The following is a 25,438-nucleotide window of genomic DNA, read 5'->3' as shown; positions in this document are numbered from 1 at the left end:
TGCAAACAGATTGATATTACGTAATCTGTACTGGGACATGGAAGGGAACAGTGTAGCCAGCTGTTCATTGCCCCAGGAGTTCTTTGCACTCTATAAATCTAATCGATTAGCACATTAACCTAACTAAGGACAAGAATGTAAAATGGGTAGACCTAGGAGAAAAGGTTATGAGATGGGAGAAGCAGACAGAGTTAGAACTGTCAGAACAGGGAATACAAATGCAGCAGTTGAATTGGATAACTCAGACCCACCCAGCTGTACACTTGCAGTCTAGCAAGGACAGCTGATTAGCACTCCTATTGAAGGAGGAAGAGAATGCCTTACAGAATATACCAGAAACTCTCTGGTCAACCGGAAAATCAGATGTAGGACTTATTCGTACAGTGGGACAAGTTACTATTACGCCAAAGTCAGCATTTAGACCACAGAAAAGACAGTATCCCTTAAGAAAAGATGCAGAGGTAGGAATCAAACCTATTATAGCAGCTTTACTTAAGGAAGGGGTGCTGGTGGAATCTTCTGATTCACCATGTAACACACCCTTATTTTCTGTTAAGAAAGCAAATGGAGAATGGCGTATGGTCCAAGATTTGCAAGCTGTAAATGACGCAGTAATACCAAGGGCACCTACGGTGCCAGACCCACACACCCTGTTAAATGATTTAAAACCTCAACAGAAATATTTTTCTGTGGTAGATATCAGCAATGCGTTCTTCTCTATACCGATACACCCTGACAGCCAGTATTGGTTTGCATTCACATTTCAGGGGAAAAGGTATACATATACGCGACTACCACAGGGATATTGTGAAAGTCCGACAATATTCTCACAAGAAATGGCAAGTAACTTGGTGGGATTTACCTCACCAAGAGGTAGTCAGATTTTACTTTATGTTGATGATATCCTGCTGGCGGCCCCCACCCAACAAGATTGTAAAGAAGATACCATAGCGCTATTACAATTTTTAGCCACTGAAGGACATAAAGTAAACAAAAATAAACTGCAGCTTTGGAAAAAACAAGTTAAATAGCTAGGATATGTAATATCCAAGGAGGGTAGGACATTAGATGAGGACAGAAAAGTAGCGATTTTGCAAGCACCAAAACCCACTACCAAGAAGGAAATTATGTCCTTCCTGGGTACGACTAATTTTTGTCGGAGCTGGATTCCAAACTATACCTTGGAATCTGCACTGCTGACTAACCTAATTTATAAAAAGCCTATGGCAGCACAGGATTTGTTACAATGGACACCAGAAGCAGAATCTGCTTTCTGCAAACTGAAACAGTTAATAGCATCCTAATTAGTTTTGGGATTATCAAACTATCATAAACGTTTTTTCCAAACTGTAGATTGTAAGCAAGGTTATATGACATCAGTGTTAACACAGCAGCATGGGGACAAGCAATGCCCTATTGCTTATTATTCATCACAAATGGACCCAGTGGCACGGTCTTTACCTCACTGTGTACAAGCAGTAGTTGCAGCTGCAATGGCAGTACAGGCTTCGGCCTCAGTAGTTTTGTTCCACTCTCTCACATTGAGAGTGCCTCATGCAGTCTCAATTATTTTACTGAAAGAGAAGGTAGTATATCTTTCCCCTGCTAGGCATCTTTCCTGTATGACTATATTGTTGAGCCAACCTCATATGACAATTGAACGATGTACGACTTTGAACCCTTCTACCTTGCTCCCAACCCCTGCAGATGGCAGACCACACAGCTGCCTGCAGGTGATTGAGCAAAAGACACTGCCTAGAAAAGATATCACGGATGTCCCCTTGGATGATGCCGAGGTGACATACTACATGGATGGCTCGTGCAAAAGGGGTCCTGCAGGACAGAACCTAGTAGGATATGCAGTAGTTTTTGATACTGACACTATAGAAGCGAAACCTTTACCACACAATTTATCTGCACAGGCAGCAGAATTGATTGCCTTAACACGGGCATGTACCTTAGCAAAGGGTAAATGTGTAAACATTTTTACTGACAGCCAGTACGCTTTTTCTACTGTACATGTTTTTGCGCAACTGTAGAAAAATCAAGGAATGATAACATCTACTGGCAAACCAATCAATCATGCACAGTTTATTTTAGATCTTTTAGAATCTATTCAGTTACCTCAGAAAGTAGCTATTTGTAAATGCACAGCTCATACCAAGCAACAGGACAAGATTTCAAAAGGTAATGCAAGAGCTGATACAACTGCAAAGCAGGCAGCTTCAGAAGTATTTCTTTTGAATGAAGAATTACAACCCTCTGAGATTTTAGACTTAGAAATGTTAAAGACAATGCAGACACTTACTACGCATGTTGAAAAACAAAGATGGGTAAAACGAGGAGCAATTCTCGAAAAGGGGCTGTACATCTCTAAAGAAGGGAAACCGATATTGCCGTCTAATTTGTTTAGATATGCAGCTTTGTTGAGCCATGGGCAGTGCCATATCTCAACAGGGGGGATGGTACAGCTGGTGAACCAAGTGTTCACGACATACTGATTCTTAAACTACTCTAAAAAATGTTGTTCGATGTGTCAGGTTTGTAATAAACATCATGCACAAGGGACATTAAAGCCCAAGCAAGGGAGTTTCCCTACACCACCGTATCCATTTCATACTATCTGTATGGATTTTATAGACTTGAACAAATGTGAAAATAAGTATTGTCTTGTCATTGTAGATATGTTTTCCAGATGGGTGGAAGCCTTTCTGACTAAAAATCCAGACGCGGCAACGGTGGCAAAAGTTCTCGTTAAAGAAATCATCCCTAGATTCGGCATTCCGGAAAGGATCTACAGTGACAACGGCACACACTTCGTAAACCAGACCATACAACAGTTAAATAAACATTTTGGTATTTCTTTAAAAAATCATTGTGCGTATCACCCACAATCTGCAGGGATAGTAGAGAGGCATAATGGGATTTTAAAGAGTAAGCTAAGGAAGTTAATAGTAGAAACACAGAGAAATTGGGTGTACTGTCTGCCCCTGGCACTGTTGAGCATGAGAACTGTTTCGAATGCAAAAGGATTGACTCTTTTTGAAAAACTATTTGGAAGGGCTTCCTTAGTGGAAATCTCTCATGCCCACAGACCAGGAAGCTGACAGTACACTAGCTGAGTATATGAGAAACCTGTTGACTTCTAAACATCTGCTGCAGTCAAATTCTGTTTTAGATAAAGAACGAACCAGACCGTCAGAAGTGGCAGTGCCCCGGGTACCTGGATCTGGGTGAAGACAATAAAGAAGAAGAATTGGGTGTCACCAAAGTGGGAAGGTCCATACCAAGTGCTTATGTTGACACCCACTGCAGTCAAGATAGTGGAGCGCACCTCCTGGATCCACATAGTTGGCAAACTAGTCAAAAACTTTGAACTGGACAAAAATCTTGTCACATGCCAAGAGTAACAATGATTGAGTCCAGAAGAAACAGGAATGCAGAACAACCCTTTCCTCAGAAGTATTGCATAATCATCCTGTTAACTGTACTAGTGACAATAATCTTTTTGCTGTGGCCTTTCCTTTTCCCAGCCACACAGATTGAACTGAATAAACGTGAAGCGTTACTCATAGACTGGCATCCAAACTTTAACACTTACCAGGCAATTAAATATGTGTATGCTGAGACTTTCAATGTTTCGAATTGCTGGATTTGCACAGCTTTGCCGACAGCATACGGGGGGTTATTAATGACTACGGTCCCCCTAGGGGTCAATGAGACCTGGGAAAATGTGATTTATGATACCTCAACCATTACATCATAAGATAAAATAGCATTGCACTTGTCTGTTCCACAAAAGGGAACTGTGTGTTTTTATAAAAATGATACTGTTCAGGTGGGTTGGAGCAATTGCAATGTGACTGTTCCTTATAAATGTTACACTAACGGTAACAATGCAGATTTTTATTGTAATACAAATTATGATTCATTTCTTGGATTGATGCACAAAACAAGAAGTAAAACACAATTCTGTTCTTTATAAGCAACTGTCTATAATTGATAAAAAAATGTTTCATGCAGGGCAAGTGTATATTCACAGTAAGGTTACTACTAAAGTAGAGGACTGTTATTTTGTGTGTGGCAGAAAGGCATACAAATGGTTACCTGAGAATTGGTCAGGCAGTTGTTTTTTGGGCTACCTGGTTCCGGCCATACGACACACTGCAGTTTTGCCTCGAGGAAAAATTCGGAATGTCCGAGAAGTCGTCAAGAAACCTGTAAATCCAGTGGGGCAAATCGATGCACGTTGGAAAAAACATCATTCTATAGGCAATGGACTGACACACATGGACTTGAGTGATAGTGTTATATCATGGGCAGGCATATTACCAGCATATGGAGCAGTGAAATCGATCTGGGAGCTGAGAAAACTGTCTAAACTTCTCGAAGTGATGAGCAATGCAATTTTTTCTGCCCTTGAATTGGTGACTGATGAACTGAATGCCATGAGAACTGTAGTGCTTCAAAACTGCATGGCTCTCGACTTCACCCTAGCGGCAAGAGGTGGTACTTGCGCTTTAATCCAAGAAGAATGCTGTTCGTATATTCCTGACCATAAACATGAGATAGACAATCATCTTGAGGTAATTCAGCAAGTGTCGGCCATGACCAAACCAGGCCCAAACCCAATGACAGACTTTTTCCAGAAATGGTTTGGGGGTGGGGTACCATCCTAATGAACATCCTGATTGCCATTTGTGTAGGAATGCTCCTATTGGGAGTATGTGTTTGTTGTGGCATCCCCTGCATGAAAAGACTTATTAAAGACTTTATAGACATGTCAGTTTCTGAAACCTTATATCAAAGTGCTGAGTTTGAAGAACTATTGAAAAACTGAAATGCTTTCATAAGTTTAAACTGAATGACTCTCTTAACTGCAAATCCTGAGTAGGAAGAGATTAGGAGAAGAAAAAACTGTTTATGCTTATTTTGAAAGTAAAATAAAAGTATTAAAAGGGGGGAAATGTCAGAAAAATATGTATTAAGGTGTGTATTAGTAATATGCTTAGTGCATTTAGAGCTTGAAAAGGGTTAACACATTTATTCTATTTCATACTGCATAAATCTGTACAAACTGCAGATGCTTTCTGACCTTGTATTGTCAGCTAAAATCTTTGCTTATGCTTGGAAATTTACTGAGAAGCAGATGATTTCTGCTTGTGTCAGGAAAATAAGGAATAGAACAATGCTGCTTGTATAAATGTTATGAGGCTTAGACAAGAAGTTCCGCTTGTGCTGTGAGAAAATACACAGCTGTAGAAGCTATAGATAATTAGAACAAAGACTGCTTGAAAATATGAACTGTAATCAGCATTTGCTTATGCTGGAGTTAGAAAAGTACCTTGAAATGTAACACATGTATTAGAATTGTACAATAGGGGCCTGTAACGGGTTAGTGCCCACCAAGGCCAGGTTGTTTTTCTCAAAATGTTTCTCACAAATCTAGTCATGCCAGCAGAAAATCTGAGTAACATCTGCTGTAGAACAATACTGAAAGTTGTATTTGATTACATCAGCCATAGAAGGCCATGTCTTGTAAAACAGTATAAGAATAGCATACTTCCTCTTAGTAGTTAGGCAAAATCTTGTATTTGCATGTTTTTGTCTCCTTGCTGCAAGTTATTAAATGTGCCTTAATTGAACCTTACGTGTATTGGTCTTTGAAGTTTTTTCCTTTGACACAGCATCAGGCATATTTGTGATTTATGCCTCAGAAATTCTCTTTCAGTGATAAAAAAATTAACCGTTGATATAATTCATGTTCAATAAGACAGAAAAATTAAGTCTGGAGTCTTCTTTATGCCAGGTAAGTTGACTTTCAAATTATTAAGGCAGTTTGAGTTTTAAAAATAAACATTACACTTTCATTAGAAAGAGGTATCTGCTTATCAGTCAGGAAAAGACAAGGTGCTTCAGGAAAAGGATAGCTATAGCATCAGCATCTGTATGATTTCTTTTATCTCATAATATGCTGTAGATGAGCAGAGTTAAACCCATCATTACTGTTTGCTTTCAACCAAGCATCAGATACAGTTAGTATATCTGGACTGCAGAGGTAACACTGGTCATAAAATGCACAACTTTTACTCTGAAATAATTATCTCTTTTATTAACTTGTCAGCTCCATGTAAATATATGAATAAGAATTCAGACTTCCTTACATGTGGTTGTCTGTGAAGGAGAAGAGTTTACAAACCGGATAATTTGATTGTTTTCCTCATAAGAATCATTGCCAGTACTTCTGTTACAACATCAACAATGGATTACACTTTTTAAAAGTTTTTTCTTCCTCCATGGTTGTGTAATGATGCAGTCAGTGTATATAAAGGTAAGGAGATGTGGGGTGAGAATGGCTTGCCTTCCCTTGCAAAAATACTTATTTTACGATTTTTCATTAAGCTGAAGCTTTGAGTGGTTGTGCGCATCCAGTGTCAACTTTCAGAAGGAGTTATTTGAGACATACAGCAAACGCTTTTCTTTCTTTTTTTTTTTTAATTATAATTACAATATGAATGATAGAACCTTTTTAATGCCGAACATTAAACACTGGCAAAAATACGTTGAATATTCATATTAACAAAAATCCATATTTTTGTTTTGCCATCTTTACACTGAGTCCCCTCCATAACAGTAGCCCAAACCTGTCTTAATAGTGGTGCTAAGGTAATTTGTAAAGTTAGGATTAGAGTTAGCATGCATTACTAAGGTGGGCAGGGGGCTTTAACTGTCCAAACTACCTTAGTTACATATGCTAACCATAAACCTTTCTCTAAACCTACATCTTAACTTACAAATGCTTTTCTATAACATAATCATTATACAAGACAGACTTAGATACACACATGCACCAAAACACACTCACCACACTAGATCTATTCTCTTACCTAACCCTAAACTAACCCCAGTCTGCATACACTTGCCCTCACACACTAAACCTAGACCCTTACTTATCCCTTAACCTAACCCATATACACCTCATATAAACACTTACCCACTTTGACAAAACCGGCACTCACAGAAATGAAATTTCAAATATTTGAACCTTTGGAAAACACCACAACTAGAAGCCATGTTCAAACCAATATACACCTGATGGAGGCTTAGTACCCATGCATCGCTCAAGTATTCAGTTTGTTAAATGCTTTTCAGGTGTCTGGTGTTATAAGATCTGAAGCTTCCAAAATCGACTATTAAGTAAATGGGAATTGATAATATTAGTCTGCCCCCTGCCCTACACTTTATACCTGCCTCTGCTTCTAACCACAACCCTTCACATTAGGGCGATAAACTCAATCAAATGAAAGAATATTTTTATTATTAAGGGAGGATTCAGCAATTCAATATGAACAGGAAAATGTGTACTAACAACAACAAATATGAGTATGTCTTTCTTGACTTTGTAAATGGCAATGCACCTCACTAAATTATTCATCTCCTTGTAAGAGCTGCAAATCTTCTCTATCTTGTCTTCACAAATGTTTCACCTGTTTTTATCATACCACTTGTTCGTCCCTCCTTAATCATATCTGATCACCGTGGAGTGAATTTTTCCCAAAGTTCTGTTCTGAAGCCTTTAGTAATCTTCTGCATTCAATAATTACTCCAAAACCAGTTACTTATTTTTTACGGATCTTATTGATAAAGACAAATTATATAACTCCTCTGCAAATTTTTTATGTGAGGCTGTTGCTTTCTTTGAATTTCACTACTTCTTGGACATTTATTATCACATCAATGTAAACAGAAAGTAAACTACCACATCAACAAACTGCAAAAAAAAGAAACTGCACTTGGCCGTCTTCTACTTCATTATTATTCAAGGGAGCTAAAGATGGTAATTCCTTCTAATGTACCATTAAAAAATGCAATGCCAACCCTGAAATTAGAGTAACAACTAATTCAAAAGACAATAATGCCTTTGTCAATTATAGTATGAAGCTTAGAAGTAATTAAAATTTCATATTGAACATATTTGTAATACCTTCTTCTCTATCCCCAAGGATATTGATAATATTTCTATTGATGAGTTATCTTCAAGCTTTACACCACCCATCATCCCATCTGTCCAACATTTCCTTTCATACCTCCACTCTACAATCACTTTGGACCAAGTCCTTTTAACACCAAACAATATCCCTGAATATCTGCTGAGAAGCTTAAGTCCCATTTAACAAAGCCTCTCTATCCTTCATCTCACTAGTATTGGTTGTAATGTATCATAGCTATAACTAATAAATGATTCTAGAGGTGATGTTCCATCCCTAGATCTACAGAAGTTTCAGTTTGTAAGGAGCAGTGCATGCATTCGTAACTAGTTTGACTTTTTTAAAAGAGTTACTGAGGCCAGTGATATGGGGCATATAGTCCATATTACTAACCTTGTTAAAGCTTTTGACATTCTGCATCATGCTGGCATGACTGACAAACACTTCCCAACTGTACACAAGGCCATTCGCAGTGCACTGAATAGGTAACTGGGAATATGTTTGAGCAAATATTATTATTGTAAGGACTGTTTGCTCTAAACAAAAAAGCATTACTAGTGGTGTCTTACTTGTCTCTGTCCTGGGCCCCATCCTCTTTGGTATATGCTTTGATGATGTAAAGGCTGATACCTATGGACTGTGGCAAGTGACGTTTACTGATTACTGCAAATGCTTGGTGCTGTTATCAAGTCCAACTCTAATATCAAATTCTACAGCAAAGGCTAGTCCAAACAAAGACATGCATTTGGAGCATTTTTCTCTGGGCCTCTATTGAAAATTGGTTTATTCCAAGTTGGACTTTCCCTGTAAACAAATATTAAATAAATAAAAATAAATAAATAAATTATTTGGTGCGTTACTTATAGGTTTTCTCTCAATGCCATGGGGTATTGTTTCCATTCATAATTCTAACATTACTTCTGCTTGCCATATAGATAATGTTCCACTTAAATCTGACAGTCATCAGCGTCTTGGGTACTATTGTGGATGACAGACTGTTCCTTGAGTAGAATGTCTATGTAGTGGTTATAAAATCCATTTAAGTTGCATAATGCATCCTACATGGTATCTCCTCAGGGACCAGAGCAGTTATATTTTCACTTTATTCCTCCCCTGTTATGGTCATCTTCGAATGCAATGCTCCTTTCTGCACATACTTCACTAAGTATATAAAACCAGCTTGAGAAACCAAAAGGACGTCATCTCTCAGTACCATGAATTGCATTGATAGACTACCCCCTGCTCAGTGTTGTATAGACTGCTGAGGGGTGTGGCACAGTGGATAGTGTCGTCGACTCACAACAAGAGGTTCCCTGGCTTGATTCTTAGTTGGGGTGCTTTCTGTGTGGAGTCTGTATGTGCTCACTGGGTTCATGTGGGATTCCTCCTACATTCCAAAGACATGCAATATGTGGATTGGACACTCTAAATTGGCCAAAGTTGTGATTGTGTGGTGTGAAAGAACTACTATGGTGGGGCTAGCCACCAGGCAGTGTAAACCTTGGCTCTAGACAACTGTCATTATTGAAGTGACACCCTGATCCCATGTGCAAAAAAGGGGGTTGTAGATGGATGGTTGATCTCCAATTAGCCTTCCATGCAATGTTTGATCCAGCACTCAAACTCCACCTACACTAGCTTGTATTAAGTCATGCTTCACATAAGCATTATATTTTCCTGAGTGCTCCACAATGTCTCTAATTTTATCTTGCAATGCCTATGTCTAAAATGTGATGCAGGAGAGATGCTTTATTTTGATACTCCTAGAGGTTGTTGAAAATGTTCTACTGCTTTGAAACAATCCAATGACTGTTCCATACTTGAATATTTCTGTATGTAATGCTCAGCTGGTGTATAGTATTAACAAGGTACCAAGGTATCATACATACATTCATGTTAGAATGCGCAGACAGTCAACAGAGTATTATTTCAAGTGTAAATGCCGCAGAGCATAATTCATTCTATGGTGTTGTCAAACATTGTGAGAAGCAGTATGCTGTATTATAGCATGCATAGATTTACCAAGTAACCTGAGTACACTGCTGATTTGCTAACAGTATAGGTAAATTTACTCTACCTATAATGCATTCTTTGCTTTTCCCAGCTGTTAGCTCTGATATGCAGTTTACCAGGATGTTGGTAATGGGGTCACTTTCTGGACAATTTTTTTTTTTTGTTATTTAAGCAGCATTTCATTTTTTGCATGGTATTGTCATAAGTATGGCTGTACTAAAAAACTTTTAAAGTTAGCAGACCTGAAATATCTCATATAATATGTTAGGCTTTTGTGTAGCCATTTTTGACATATTTTTCCCCTCACTTTGCATACCTATGATTGGAGTTTCTGTTGCTTCTGAGTCAGCTTAGCTCCTGCCCCTACTTCTGTTTCCTAGTGACACATGCTGATTATAGTGTCTCTGCACCACAGGTTAGTGTTATCTCTGAAATAAATAAATAAAAGAAGAGGCATACAATAAGACTGAGTGCACACTTTAGATTTCAGTAAATGACTGAGTGTCTTCATTAAGCATCTTTTCATAATGCCTAACCTGAAAATAGTGATAGTCTATCAGTTATCCTAAGTTCACAAACTTCATCAATGTGAGTTTTGTAAGTCATTCAGTGAATGTCCTTTCCATTACTGCAACACAACACTAAAGAATTGCAATCTATATGCCAATGTACTATATATGGGAGACAATGCTAGCAGCAGCAGTAATTCTAGGACAAGTTTAAGCCTGCAATGTTACACGTTTTCAGTCTGTTTATGAAGTTATTCTATTCATATAACAAGAGTATCAGGCTGCATTTGACTTGTTATATTGATATTGAATCATTAATACTCCAGGTTTTCCTGCACTCTAGAGGACTCAGTTGCCAGCATGAAGCTTTCTTACTTGCAGCATAATAGTTTTATTTATTTATTTTTGTGACAATTATCATATGTTGCACAGCACTGTCGAAGGCTGCCACTTTTTCAAAATCCCCAAAGTTGGACTTTTTTATACAAACATTACATTTTGCAGGTCAAACCTTACCTAGAACTGATGCAAAGGACTGGACTTCAATTTTTTGATAAAATACAAACAAACCTATGGTTGTAGGATTTGATTTCCTTCCTTTGTTTTGTATGATATTAAGGTACTTCAGCAACAAAATTATAAAGTAATATTTTTGCGCAGCTATTAGACTGAACTTAGGAAATATTTTTTTCCTAAAGTCATAGGTCATTTGCGATTTTTTTTGTTTTGGTTTATTTTTTTCACATAATTCAACTGTGCAAATATGGAATACTGGACTGAGAGAGTGTGACAGATGGTAACATTAGCAACGTCTAATGAGTGACACATTAGCAAGGGAGTGGGCTTGCTGCACTGGGAAGAGCAACACCATTGTACTGTACATGACTGCTCTCCTGGTGAGACCAACATGTAATCTATTTGTGGTGGCTTCTAGAATAAAATAGGATTGGGCTGGGGACTTTGTATACATTTGCAGTCTGATACATTCACACTTGGGGAAGTTTGTTCCCTGGGGAAGTCTGTTCTTATTTCTGCCATTATGTCAATCACAGAGAGCTTTGCTATACTGCTATACTGTGTACCAGCCCTGCCCCACTGCACATGGGTGACAAATACAGTATTAAGTCTTCCTTTCCTCTTTTATTGTTCATTTCTGCCACTTCTCTAGTTGCAGTAGTTCTTCCTTTGGCATTTACGTTCTTCTACTCCCCTTCCTCCAATCTGTGTGCTCCTGTGGCAGCTATGTGATATCATATTATGCAACTCTGTGTTAAATATCCACTACTGTGTAGAGCAAGGCACTTATTGTTTGCATTAAGATTCATAATGTGTCCGTTTTGAACTGGAAAAAAGTACATCTTTGCTGTTTTCCTGTATCCTTCGCATATTACTAGTGTTGTTTGTCTTTTCCATGATTGCTTCATGCCTGACTATGTAGGACAGTGCATCTTAACTTCCTTAATTAAATAGCACACATTGTACATGACCTGAATAAGAACATTAGGTAGACGTTTGCACAATAGTCTTTTAATGGCAGTGGAACCTGACTTTTGTTTCTGTGAACATCTCTCTAGTTTGTCACTTAACTTTGTACAACATGTACTTGTCTCTTTCACTCTTTTTATACTGAAGGAATACAACCTCCTTTTTGTTTCTTAATAACAGCATCTGAAAGAGACAAAAGCAGGATGTTTTTTCACCTTATCTTTTTCACTGTAATTAAGGCAGCTAAAGCTCTAATCCACTCTACAAAAATATTGGACACATGACATTTCAGTACGCTGAGAATAACTAAATGCCTTGGGGGAGGCAGCAGTAGATAACAGTTGTTGACAAGCAAATCATTTTTTTATATTTATTTATTTATTTATTGACATTTCTTGACCAGGAAAGTCCATCTGGGACAGGAGCCCATTCTCAGCGGACACCCGGGGATAAAAGCTCCAGAAAACATTATGATTGCAAAGTATTTTACAAGAATGTACAGTAGTACAATACAGTACAATATAACAAAATGAGAAACAGACAAACGTTGGGAAGTTGCACTCTCATATAAAAAATAGTAATTTGCACACACACACACACACACACACACACACACACACACACACACACACACACACACACACACACACACACACACATACTTTTTTAAATATTTAAATAGGCTGAAAGTTAAGAAAGGAAAATATTATTAGAGGGGTAGTATTAGGTTGAAAGAATTAATAAAAGGAAAGAAAAGTCACTAGTGGGGTAGTTATTAAAGGGGTGAGGGGTTAAAATGATACTTCGTCTTAATGAGATGAATATTAAGAACAGAGTTGCTTAAAATAACTTATAGATCAAAAATAGTTTCCTACTGGTTTTGATGGATAAAGATTGGGGTAAGCTAGAGGAAGGATCAAGGAGAGTAGGATGTTTATCTATTTGGACAGATGCAGGGGCAGATTTTAGTGTTTAGTAGGTAGTTTTTTAGAGTGAGTTTAAATTTGTTGAAGTTGCTAATGGTGTTTATGCTGGTTGCAAGTGAGTTCCATAGTTTAGCAACAGTATATGAGTAAAGGAGGTGTCCGGCTCTTGTTTGGTAATTATACAGCTATGATCTGTTTATTTTCAAAGCAAAGTGTTCTGATGGGGCTCTAGAGTATTAAAATGTTCTTAAGGGGGGAGGGCAGTTGTTTGGACTGTAGACAGTTTTATGTGCTATGGACAGTTAAATAAGGTTTAGGTGATGTGGAAACTGCAAAAACAGTTAAATGAGGTTAAGGTGATGTGGAAACTGCAAATAAATAACTATATATAGTAATATTATACTGGATAAAATTTCAAAACATTAACTTAATACATTCAAACAAGGAAAACATGTTGTTACTATTATCTAATGTATAAACATAAACATACATATCTCAGATATTTCCAGAACTATTCTTCATCTTGTATCCTTAAACTAACATGTGACAACTCATTAACATGTTGTTACTATTAGTAAACAAAGCACACTATTGCACAGCATCTAGTAAATATATGCAAATAATGCATATATATATATATATATATATATATATATATATATATATATATATATAGATATATATATATATCATATACAAGAATCTAACAATTCACTGATGGTCTTTTGTCACTGTCTAAAGAAGCATTCCTGCAGTTATCTTACTTAAGTGCTGCCGTGGGACCTTCAATGGATGGGAGTCGATTTATATATTCTACCAAGGAGCTGTGGTTGTGGAGTTGTGCTTTTCTGATTTTTTTTGTTTTTCTATATTGTGCTATGATCCTGTAAGATGCACTTCACAAAATGCATAGCACCCATTAGGTAACATTTATATATTATGCAGAAATTTCAAATAGGACACCATATGATACAAAACTTTCTTCTGTTATTAATATCTTCTCTCCTTTTTTGTTTTGTTGAAGTGATGGTACACTTAAGAGTTAACATCAGGCATAAACCCTAGAAGGTCATTAGGACAATTCTGTATACAAGAGTGCAGGCCTTCACTGGAAGTCATCACTGAGGACTTGGTATATGATTTCTCCTGGTAAACATCAGATGTTTTTCACTAATATCTGCAAATAGCTCCAGGCTCACTGAAAACTATGGGCTCTTTGGGTCACATGGAACTGCCTCATTACATGCAAGCTATCCCTTAGCGAGAAGTACATACATTCTTTAAACCACTGACCTTCCATTGTGAATATCAAGTGAACTCTGTTGGCTGCAAATGGGGACATAAAAATTCTGTAGGAATGTGCTCCATATTATCAGGGTTTAGATGATTTTTTTCCCCAGTATGAACTCCACTCATCCTAGCCCACTTCTCCCCTAACATATGTTTTATATATATATGTGTATGTATATATATATATATATATATATATATATATATATATATATATATATATATATCTATATATATATATATATATATATATATATATATATATATATATATATATATATATACACACACAAACACACACACACACACACACATATATATATATATATATATATATATATATATATATATGTATATATACAAGATGGTCACTTCTCCCAGCCATAGTGTGTGCAAGGCTAGTAAAATGTTGAAATGTTATACAATTTTCAGTCTCATTGTTTTGTCTCTTTGGATAACACTGTGTTATATGCTATATGGATTAAAACTTCTGGCAATACTGAACTGTATTCCAGTATCTTTAGTGTGGAGCAGTATCTTTTTGGTAATGATTGTAAAATATTGTGAGACCCCATTATTTGTCCTAAAAAAGAAAGTCAAGAATGTTTGAAATATTTCAAGTGTTTTATTCTAAAGGTTAACAACTGAAATAACATTTTACATATTTTAGACATTTCATATATAGTGTGTAGTTTGCTATAATGGTTACGTTCTTCACCTTATACACACAAAGTACAGGATTGGATTCTGACCTTGGGTTACTGGCTAGGCTTGAAACTGACCTTCAGTTATCATAGTAATACTCACCCATAAATCTATCTATATAAATATCTGTATCTATATTTATGTCTATATCTATATACACATACAATTTGCTGACATGTTCTTACCAATCAAGAAGACTGTTGAGAAGCTCAGCCACCTCAGCCAGTACTGATGGGAGACTAACATTCTTCCATATTAAGTAGATTTTCCTCACATTTCCCAGATGAACATTTGTGAGCACCCACCCAGTTATCGAGATTAAAGGGTGATTGGGAAATACTCTTCTTAATATGTAATGGCAGCCCATTTATAAATGGGGAATATATTGATTTAGGTATCTATTGTACACTTTTGGTCATACTGATTTAGTAATTTATGTCCCGTGGCTTGATATTGCATCTGAAATAATGCATTTCAGGTGCATATATAGCCACAGTAGCCACATTCCAGGAGACTGGGTAAAATAAATACATACATTAAATAAATAAATAAATAAAATAAATAAAGTAGTGTTTCATATAACAATACCAATTTTTGCACACACCTCCCTCCTTGTCTTCCTGACTAGGCTATGGGCAGGATTCACGAAGCCTCCGTGTAAGAGATACATGGCTTACATGGAGGCTGCAGTTAAGCGGTGTGATGTCAGCATGTCATGCATATGCATGAGGGCATGCTGAATCACACCTAAGGCTAACACGGTCCGTGGAAGACAGTAGGGGGCGTGTCCGTAGGCCAAGCCCTGCAAGCGGACACGCCCCCAGAAGAGTAAAAGTGCCCAAAGTAAACACCCACGACAGAGGCCATGGAAATGTGAATAAACACAACACAACACATGTCCCCACAGACTATGAACATAAAATATATAAATGAACATGTTATATATTTTTTTTTTAAATCGTAAAGATGTTTGCTGGTGAGTGCGCTCGTTTGCGCGGGCGTGCCCGTAGCTTAGCCACAGTTAGCAGTCAGTGGAAAAGCATATAAGAACTAAATATGCAAAGTAAGCCAAGAAGCAATAGTGTAGCAGTAGAGACGTCGGCTGAAGAGCAGGCACTCATGGTTCGAGCCCCCACAACATCAATTTTTATTTTTAGTAAAATAAGCACGAAACAAGTCCCTAACAAATATGTACACATATAAAATTATATTTTATGTAAAATGTAATGAAATAGTCCATTTATTTTGAAGAAATGTGAGATAACAAAACAATAAAAAATGCGAGATGTGCCTATAGCTGAGCTACAGTTTAACAAGGTGAGTGCATGTGCCCGTAGGTGAGCAGTGGTTTAACAGGTGTAAAATGAGTGTCCGTAGTTGAGCAGTGGTTTAACATGCTGAAACTGTGTGCCGCTAGCTGAGCTGAGCGTAATATGCGTGCTAACAGCCAAATGAAGTGTAAACCAGCGTACCCCGTTTGCGCGGAGCTGCGCACCGCGCCAACAAGCCAACCGATGGGCAACGTTGAGCAAGCTGTATCAAAACTGCCTTTGCACAGACACACCCCCTAGCCTGTCTAGACAGTCATAAAAAATAAAAAGCAGTGGCCAGGTTCGAAACCAGGATACTATGCACCATAGTCAAGGTACTGAATCACTAAGCCATGACAGCAGTACCTAGAAATGCAGTAATAGCAAATATATAGGAATGAATACAAAGTGGAGCATGACAAAGCAGGTTTTGTGAAGTTGATACAATTCCAAAATGGCCAATCACAGATATGTGTGGGAAAAACGGCATATATAAGCTCCATAGGCGAGAATACACAGCATAAACGATTGTAGAACTAACTTGCAGCCAGAATGTCAGGAGTAGGTGAGGGTAGTTGCTTTCGAGCACAGAGGTGGGGCGTTAAGGAGTCCAGATACATGGTCTGGCTCCTAGTCCACAATCATGAGGCCCAACTCATGCAATGCCAGGTCCTGTGGGGAGCATATAGGGCTGAGGCGTGGGACCGGTTGGCTCATGATTTCACCAGTGCCACAGGGATTCCAAGGACTGGTGAGCAGGTCCGTCACCACCATGTGGACCTGAAGAGATGCAAGCAGGACCAATTGAACCTTTGGATCCAGGAGGCCCGGCAAATGCCCAACGCCCCACTACTGAGTGAGTTACATTTAATTATGTATGTAAGAAATTAAACTAGCTGATATTATGGAGATGTGTATTCCAATATTACTTCATTTATATTACAGCTGCAGGTGTCCGTTCTGTGAACCGCAGAGCCTATGGCGATAGGCTGGTGCGGTTGCACCACCAGGCAGGTCAGTAATCCACTCCCAGTAACCGTAAAGAAATATAAAAGTATGACTGTTAGCAAAAGAGTGCAGTGTAGTCACTAAGTAATAAAATGTGCAAGTAAGAGTGTTTGCAAGTATTGCTTGATTACAAAAGTGTGTTGCAGTCTGTAATCCAAACAGAAAAATGAAAATGTCTGAAATAAAGTCTGAAATAAAGATGCCCCATCTGTAATATAATAGTACACAACCTGTAATATAATAGTACACAACCTGCAGCAGGCTGAAAAGTACAGCTGCAGAAGATGAGCAAATCACATGTGTGAAATATATCTCTGTTGAAATACTGAAACATAACAGAAGTGAGACTGCTGGAAAGGATTGTAATAACTACAGGTAAAACATGTCAATAAAGCCTAGAAGTAAGTATCATCCTGAATATTAAAATGAAAACAAGTGAGAGAGTGTGAGTAAGAGTTATGAATCCACCAATAAAGTAGTAATAACCCCTGAATAAAGTATACTGCAGGCAGTACAGACTGAAATGAATGTGACAAGTAGAACCAAACTGCGAAATGTGTTCAAAGTATTGCTGCAGCTGGAATGTGTATTCCAAAATCTGGATATGTTGCTCTCAGTCTGCAATATGCAGATAGTATGATTGTCTGAAATACCAAACATCCACAGTTGTCTATAGCTATATAAAGCAAATGTAGCAGGATGATGTAGCTGAACAAAGCCGGATATGAAAGTGTATGAAGAACAATAAAATGTATATTGATGTAGCAGTAACAGTCCTATCACCAAATTGAAGTAGTTATCATATAGGAAACTGTAGTTAGAACAGTAGTGTGTATATATCTCCAGCTATTAGAAATGTACAGCATATGTATTGGTATTCGAAGGTGTTAATATTATTTTCTTCACCCCACCCTATAACCACATATAACCCATTCCACGTGAAATTGGTATGTGCAATCACAATTAACACCCCTGGACATTTGTCCTGTTGGGTCATAAATATTTGAATGTAAGTTGATGCATCTGCCCTGTTCATACATCTAAACCTGATGGCCTGTTGCCATCAATCAACCCTGCATGTTGTTGGACTGTGTATTGCTGTTCAAATTATGCATGTGTTATGCTCGCTGTTCAATGGTGTGAATATCTGGGTGTTTGGTTAATGGGAATACTAATGCATGCTGTTACAACTAATTGCGAATTGACATAATACAAAACATAGGACGAAAGGGAAGGCGGGTTCCAGTGGACCCACCTCTCCCACCTCAGCTGGCGAGTGCACCTGGCACTAGTGCCCAGTCGGGACCCTCCTCCGGTGGCCCTGTGCCACCTGCGGGTGGGAAGCACTACAGGGGATGCGGCCCATCCCCCCTCTGCAAGTGTGGCCAGAGGAGAACCACCACTCACCCTCCGTAGCGTCCGGACTGTGGTGGTAGGGAGATCCAGGACTCTGTTCTTGGGCCCGTACGCCAGCTTGAGGCACAGGTGGCAAAACTTACGGGCATGCCTGTTGCCCGGCCTACACAGCCCCCAGCACAGCCCCGTCCTGGGCAGTGAAGGAGCAGTGGCAACTGCCCATGGGTGGGAATATCAGTTCCACTGCTGCTATCTGTGGGCTCATGGGCTCTGGATATCCAAACCTCTGTCCCGTCAATTGTGTAACCCCCCCCACATGTCATACACTGCCCCTGTATGAGTCTTGTTTGTCTTGTCTGTTGACCTACCCAACCTACCTCCCCAGCTATACTGACTTCCTTCACCTGACATACCACTCTCACCTGAAAAAAAAAAAAAAAAAGGGCACTCTGTACCCACAAAAAAACTACGCCCCATACATAGCTACCCATTCCGCACACATGACTGCTGGACATGGGAACTGTCAATTACAATTGGCTGTACAACAAGTATTATTGTTGTCCTGACACCTCTCTCAGGGGTGGAAGGTTTCAAATGTCACACCAAATTACATACATATGCACAGCTGTTGCTGATGAAGAAATGGGCAGCTATGGGTCTTATCTACATCCCTCCTGCAAAACCCAAGCTTGTTTCCCCTACTGTCTTACCCTTTTGTGACCCCTTTATCACCACTTTCCTGCCTCCCCATTTTCATTTCTTTCAAAGAAAATAGTGCGGGTGTGCACCAGAGTAAGCACTGTTAAGCGGTTGTAAGCGGGTGTGCGCGGAGCTGAACGCCAGTGCACATTCGGGAGCTCCGTGCAAACCAGCGCTAACCTGGTTACAACTGCTTAAAAGTGCCTTAGTCACTCTGATTGACAGGTCCTGTAGTCAGTTCAAAAGCAAAATAAAATCCCACTGTCAGTCCCGAACCCAGGACCTTAGAAACAGTAGTCTGCATGACCTACCACTAAGCCATGACTCTTATACAACAACATTGTGCTAAAATAAATATATCATGTAATAGTAGGAATGAATGTAAAGGGAATATAGGATGTGTAGTACACAAAGCATGTCATTCACACTTACTGTCAGAACTAGTAGATTTCCATAATAGTAGTGTGTGAACAGAAACAGCCATGCTAGTTGGTAGCTAGTAGGTAATAATGTCAGTTATTGTACATATATAAATGTATGTATATTTACATATATATATATATATATATATATATATATATATATATATAGTTGCAGGTGTCAGTATGCATACACACTTACTACAGGAAACAGGAGAGAGTAATGGAGAAATGTGAATCTACAACACAGCCCGAATCATGAGAGAGATACTAACCTTTACACTCACAGAATAGTGTCCACAGCATACCAGCATGGTCCCCGCCCTTACAATCTGAAAGGGCAATGCCTATCTCACATACCCTTTTATAGCACTGTCCTGAAATCACAGTGAGAACTGCAATCAGTACACAACTGGCTGCATGCAATTAGCAAATGCTGGCTTACAATTGGTGCAGAGGCCATCACACGGACTTACGCAGATACCTACAAAAGCATCCTGTACTCACACTCCACACATGCAATACGTTCATTGCACTGTCTGGAGGCAGACAGAGAGAGAGAGAGAGAGAGAGAGAGAGAGAGAGAAAATAAATAACAACACAAACAACAACACACGGTACACAAATTGAGTTGAAGCTTTCAGCAGTGACAGTACCAAGCCGTGCCAGCAGCAGCAGGAAGCTGTAGTAGCGGTAACGCAACCAGCTGCGACAAACACAGGTAATGTAAAGTAACAGGTTAATAGTATGCATACTGTGAACCCTCCATATGTGTCATAGGTCTGTATCTATAGGTATGTCCATGTGATATGTTGTGTGCACGTAGTTCCACCAAAAGGGGATGACTATACATTACATGTCATTCAGTGTTAGGCCATGATCCTGGCAGCAGTTTTCTGTTGCAGTGAGGCCTGTCTGTATGATGTGTGTGTCAGCTGGTGTAACTATTATGGCGCTCAGTTAGCAGTCATCTGGCAACTTTGTCATCCACAACCCGCACATGTTTGCTTTTACATCTGAGAAATAAATGCCAAACAAGAGGGGTCCTAGGACAGAGGCCTGTGGGATACCACATGTGACTGGCATTGAGTCTGACATGGCTCCTACAATATCGATATTATGGATTCTGTATGTCAACCAGTGTGCAACCCATCATGTGACATATGTAGTAACATGTAAGCTAATGAGCTTGTCTATGATGCCTGAGTGGAGTACTGTGTTGAAGGCCTTAGGCAAGTCCAGGTAGGCTGTATGGATTGCGTTTCCCTAATCAATGGCTGTAGTGACTGTTTTGAAAGGTCAACCAGGTTCAAAAGGCAGGATCAGCCCATCACAAAGGCAAACTGGCCGGGAGCAAGTGTCTGCAGGTACCCAATATCGCTGTATATGCATCCCATACTGAATCATTCCATAGCTTTGCAGACCAGGCTGGTTAAGCTTATGGTGCAGTAGTTCCCAGGGTCAGTAGAGGTGCCTCCTTAGTGGAGTTGGACCACTGTTGCTGTATGCCAGTGTTCAGGTACATATCCTGTAGTACAGCCAAGGTTAAATATCAGTCTTATATGCGGTTGTATGTCCTCTTGGAGTTCACGTAGCACATATCCAGGGATACCATCAGGTCACATTGATGCTGTGTGTTCTGCTTTGCTGAGGGCGGCCCTCACCTGGACATGTGAGATGATAGGGAGGTTACATTCAGCTGTGATAAGTATTTCTAAGTGTGGGGGAGAAGGAGGGGGGATACATGCACCAAACCTGTCTGCAAGAATGTTGCCAATATCTGTGTGTTCGGTAAATGTTAAGTAGGTGTGTATTAACTCAGAGCATATCTGAGGTGTTTGGTCCATATGTGTAACATAACTGAAGAAGGCCTTGTGGATATCTATAGTGTTCATGGCCATTTCCCTCCCAGAGTAGGCCATGGATGTTGTTATGAGAGACCGTAGCTTATTACCAGTGCTGACCACAGATGCCTTCCCTTAATGTGAATCTGCTCTGTCCTGCAGTAGCCTCCTTCTATCGTTATACAATCTGCCTTTGGCTGGGGCCCACCGGACAGGATGCCTAACCTTTGTGCATAGGGTCTGGGTTAGAAATGTGTGTGCATGTTCCATGCAATCTTTGGGATGTCCGCGGGAAGCATTCGCAAAGGGGTCAGCAGTGTGGGTTGTGGCTTCCACTGGCCCAGTGGGCTGCATGGATACCATCTCAGTCCTAACAAGTGAATAACTGTTTAATCACATACATATCAAAGTAGTCTACTGTGCCAGTGGTGGTGGTGGTGGGATGTGTATATCCAGGCCGAGTAACTTGTGTCAGATCACACTAGTGGATGGCGTTCTACATACAGTACCTTGGTATGAACCCCCAGAGTGAGGTTGTGCATTGGACCCATCGCAGTGTGCTGACCGATGGGGCATGCTACTATGTTGTATGGAATGTGGCAGGTATTGTTGCACAGGTGTTGGCTGAGCACTGATATCTGGCCATGTACTTGTGTATCCACCAAGAGACACACACATGCTACATATGGGAGTAGTAGTATATCACTACAGTTGAGTATCATGTATAGTATGTGTGCCATATATTGCTGACATAGTCTGCTGATATCCTGTTTGTGTTCTCTTCCAGGGACATGGCGCGTCAGCGTAATCCTGCCTACTCTGCAGCAGAAGATGAGGAGATACACCAGAGCTTGGTGCGGGATTATGACATACTGTTTTCCCGCACCAGCCAGAATCAGCAGGAGAGGGCTGCACTGTGGCAAGACCTTGTCCATAGGGTAAATGACATTGGCATGCATAATAGGACATATGAGCAGGTACGACATCACTGCAGTGATTTAATCAGAAATGTCCGTCAGCATGCGTAGGATATCCACAGGCAACAGGTTGCCACAGGAGGTGGGGTGGCCACACATCCCCCCTTCACCAGACTGGAGGGACTACTCCTAAGTGTTGTGGCTCCAGCCCCGGAACAGCAACAGCAATACACCTGCATCATGATGGAGGCTGGATCCACACAGCAGCATGGTATAGAGCATGCAGGAAATATGCCATATGTACACTTGACTGTTCTGTACACTGTTAGTTTATGCATGTGTAAGGTGTGTCCGTGGTATGTAGCTGTCAACATAGTATGTAATTGTGCAGGTGTGATATTGGCAATATCAGCAGCTGACATGTGAAAGGCAACTGGTGTACTACTGCACTGTATCATATGCAGTATCAATGGCACAGTTGTGCCCACTGACATTAATTTCCTCATTTCTGCAGGTCCCTCCGGTGTTACAACAAGACAGGCCATCCATGCTGGTGAGTGTGTTTTAACAATACCTATAATAGTCCTGATAGTGCTAGTAATACTAGTGTAACTCAGTAGTGCTCTTTGTGTATACTGCGGGGTGTGCATGTGTGCATGTGTGCCTGTGTCCACGTTTGCATGTGTGCATGTGTGCATGTGTGCCTGTGTCCATGTGTGCATGTGTGCATGTGTGCCTGTGTCCAGGTGTGCCTGTGCCCATGTGTGCATGTGTGCCTGTGTCCACGTGTGCATGGGTGCATGTGTGCCTGTGTCCACGTGTGCATGTGTGCACGTGTGCATGTGTCCACGTGTGCATGTGTGCATGTTTCCACTTGTGCACGTGTCCACGTGTGCACGTGTCCACGTGTGCATGTGTGCATGTGGGCATGTGTGCATGTGTGCCTGTGTCCATGTGTGCATGTGTGCATGTGTGCATGTGTGCCTGTGTCCATGTGTGCATGTGTGCATGTGTCCACGTGTGCATGTGTGCATAAATGCATCACTGGTAACATTGTGTAGACACTGTAAACTGTGTTTCCTGTCTTCCTCCCACAGGTTCTGGTGCTGCTCTGGTGTCCTGCAGCTGGGAACCTGAATCTGGTGCCACAGGTACTGATAATGATGATATCTGTGTAATGGCACAGGAAGTTGTGTCAGGGTCCGTCATTGGTCAGCCAATTGACAGTACACAGCTGTCAACCCCATCATTGCGCACAGTCATCCTGCCAGTACATCCTATGTCACCATTGTCCCTAGGTGATGGACAGGATACAGTGGGCATTGACCAGGGCAATGTGGTATCTGTGGCACATGCTTCCCCACACAGCAGCCATGGGCAGGGTCCTGCGATGGTACCACATAGACAGTTGCCCATGGGTTCTCGTGGGAGCATCCGTGGGTGTACTGCCTCTGGCAGACGTGCCCAAAGAGGTCTGTCAACCTCAGCTATGTTTCGGGCTGTCATGCAGGCACAGTCGCATATGGAAAGGTACACCAGACAGGGTCTGACGGAGCTGAGAGCATGTCGCACAGCCATGACTGACAGTATGCGTGACATCGCGGATGCTATCCGTAATTTCACCGATGTCATAGACAGACGTTGTGGGGACATATTACAGCAGTTCCACAACCACATGTCCATGAGCCAGGGCAATGGTGGGCAGTTGCGGCGTCGATGTGGCCGTATGCCAGCAACAGCAGCAGCTGGCAGTCGGCGCGGATGACAACAGGCCCGTGGATGCCCCCATAGTGCCAGCAGCAGCCCCAGCAATGCTGGGTCTGTGCTGTCATTGGAACCCCCCAGGAGACCACGTGCACGTGGCTCTGGACAGCCCCAACAGGGACACTCCCGCTTCTGATGACAGTACCCAGTCTGGCTTAGTACCGGATACGGTCCGCAGCACCCCTGTCAGGCACAGGTACCGTGTCCATGCCCACAGACACTGATCTGTATGACCTGCCAGGTGCAGTCTGTGGCTGTCCACAAACTCCTGTATATGGCAGCCATGAGGTGGAACTGTGTGTGTGCATACACACATGCGAAATGTTAACACCTAGGGCTACCACATACACGCACACACTGCACCAACAGTGCCCCACCCTGTACTGCTGTCCCTCACCAACACACATACACACACATGTCAATTGGTGGTATCAGTGGCAGACTCAGGCATACCTAATTCACACCCTGTGCATATGATGAAACTGTGCCACCTACTGCAATCTCCAACATCAGTGCAGGAACAGGTAAACACATTGCTGATGCACAGGGTGACTACATAGAAGTGTATTAGTAGTATCATGTTGGTAACAGTACAGTGTGCTGATATGACTGTGTGTATATCCCAGCATGCCTGATGCAGTAACTGTATGACTGTCCTGAATTGTTATCTACACCCATAGTACGTACCAAAGTGTAACAGCTGCACATTATTGCATACCGGTGGTAAGGATGTCAACAGATAGCCACATACATGGGTAGCACAGGGGGGAAGCTAATGCAAGTAGTGATACACAATGATGGACATGTGCAGTAATGGTGGCAAGTTGCCCACAACGACTATGCAATGTGGATGTTTGCATGTTGATATGTGTGCAGTACCAATGTAATCCAAATCACAATTAACTATGACATAATATCAGTTCTACCATGGACATCTGAGCTGTGCATTCCTGGGTACATGTTGATAGTGCCTACATATTTGCACTGTTACCTACTGTTAGTGTTACCCCTTCTTTGTTGTACAATGGACTACTTCCAGCCCTGCTTACTGTAGCTTTGTTTGCATGCATGTTCGCTTGGGGTTCCCTGGAACACTGCTTCCATCCGCAATGCAGAGTTACAGTGCTTCTGTGGACTCCTAGTGACATCTGCATAGCGTACTATACGTATGTCAAGTTTACACATGACAGAACATCACTGTCTGT

This window comes from Protopterus annectens, chromosome 8.part1 (assembly GCF_019279795.1).
Source record: "Protopterus annectens isolate FY-2018-M chromosome 8.part1, PAN1.0, whole genome shotgun sequence".
NCBI lineage: Eukaryota > Metazoa > Chordata > Ceratodontiformes > Protopteridae > Protopterus > Protopterus annectens.
The sequence above is the reverse complement of the archived record's forward strand: the minus strand, read 5'-3'. Positions refer to the sequence as shown.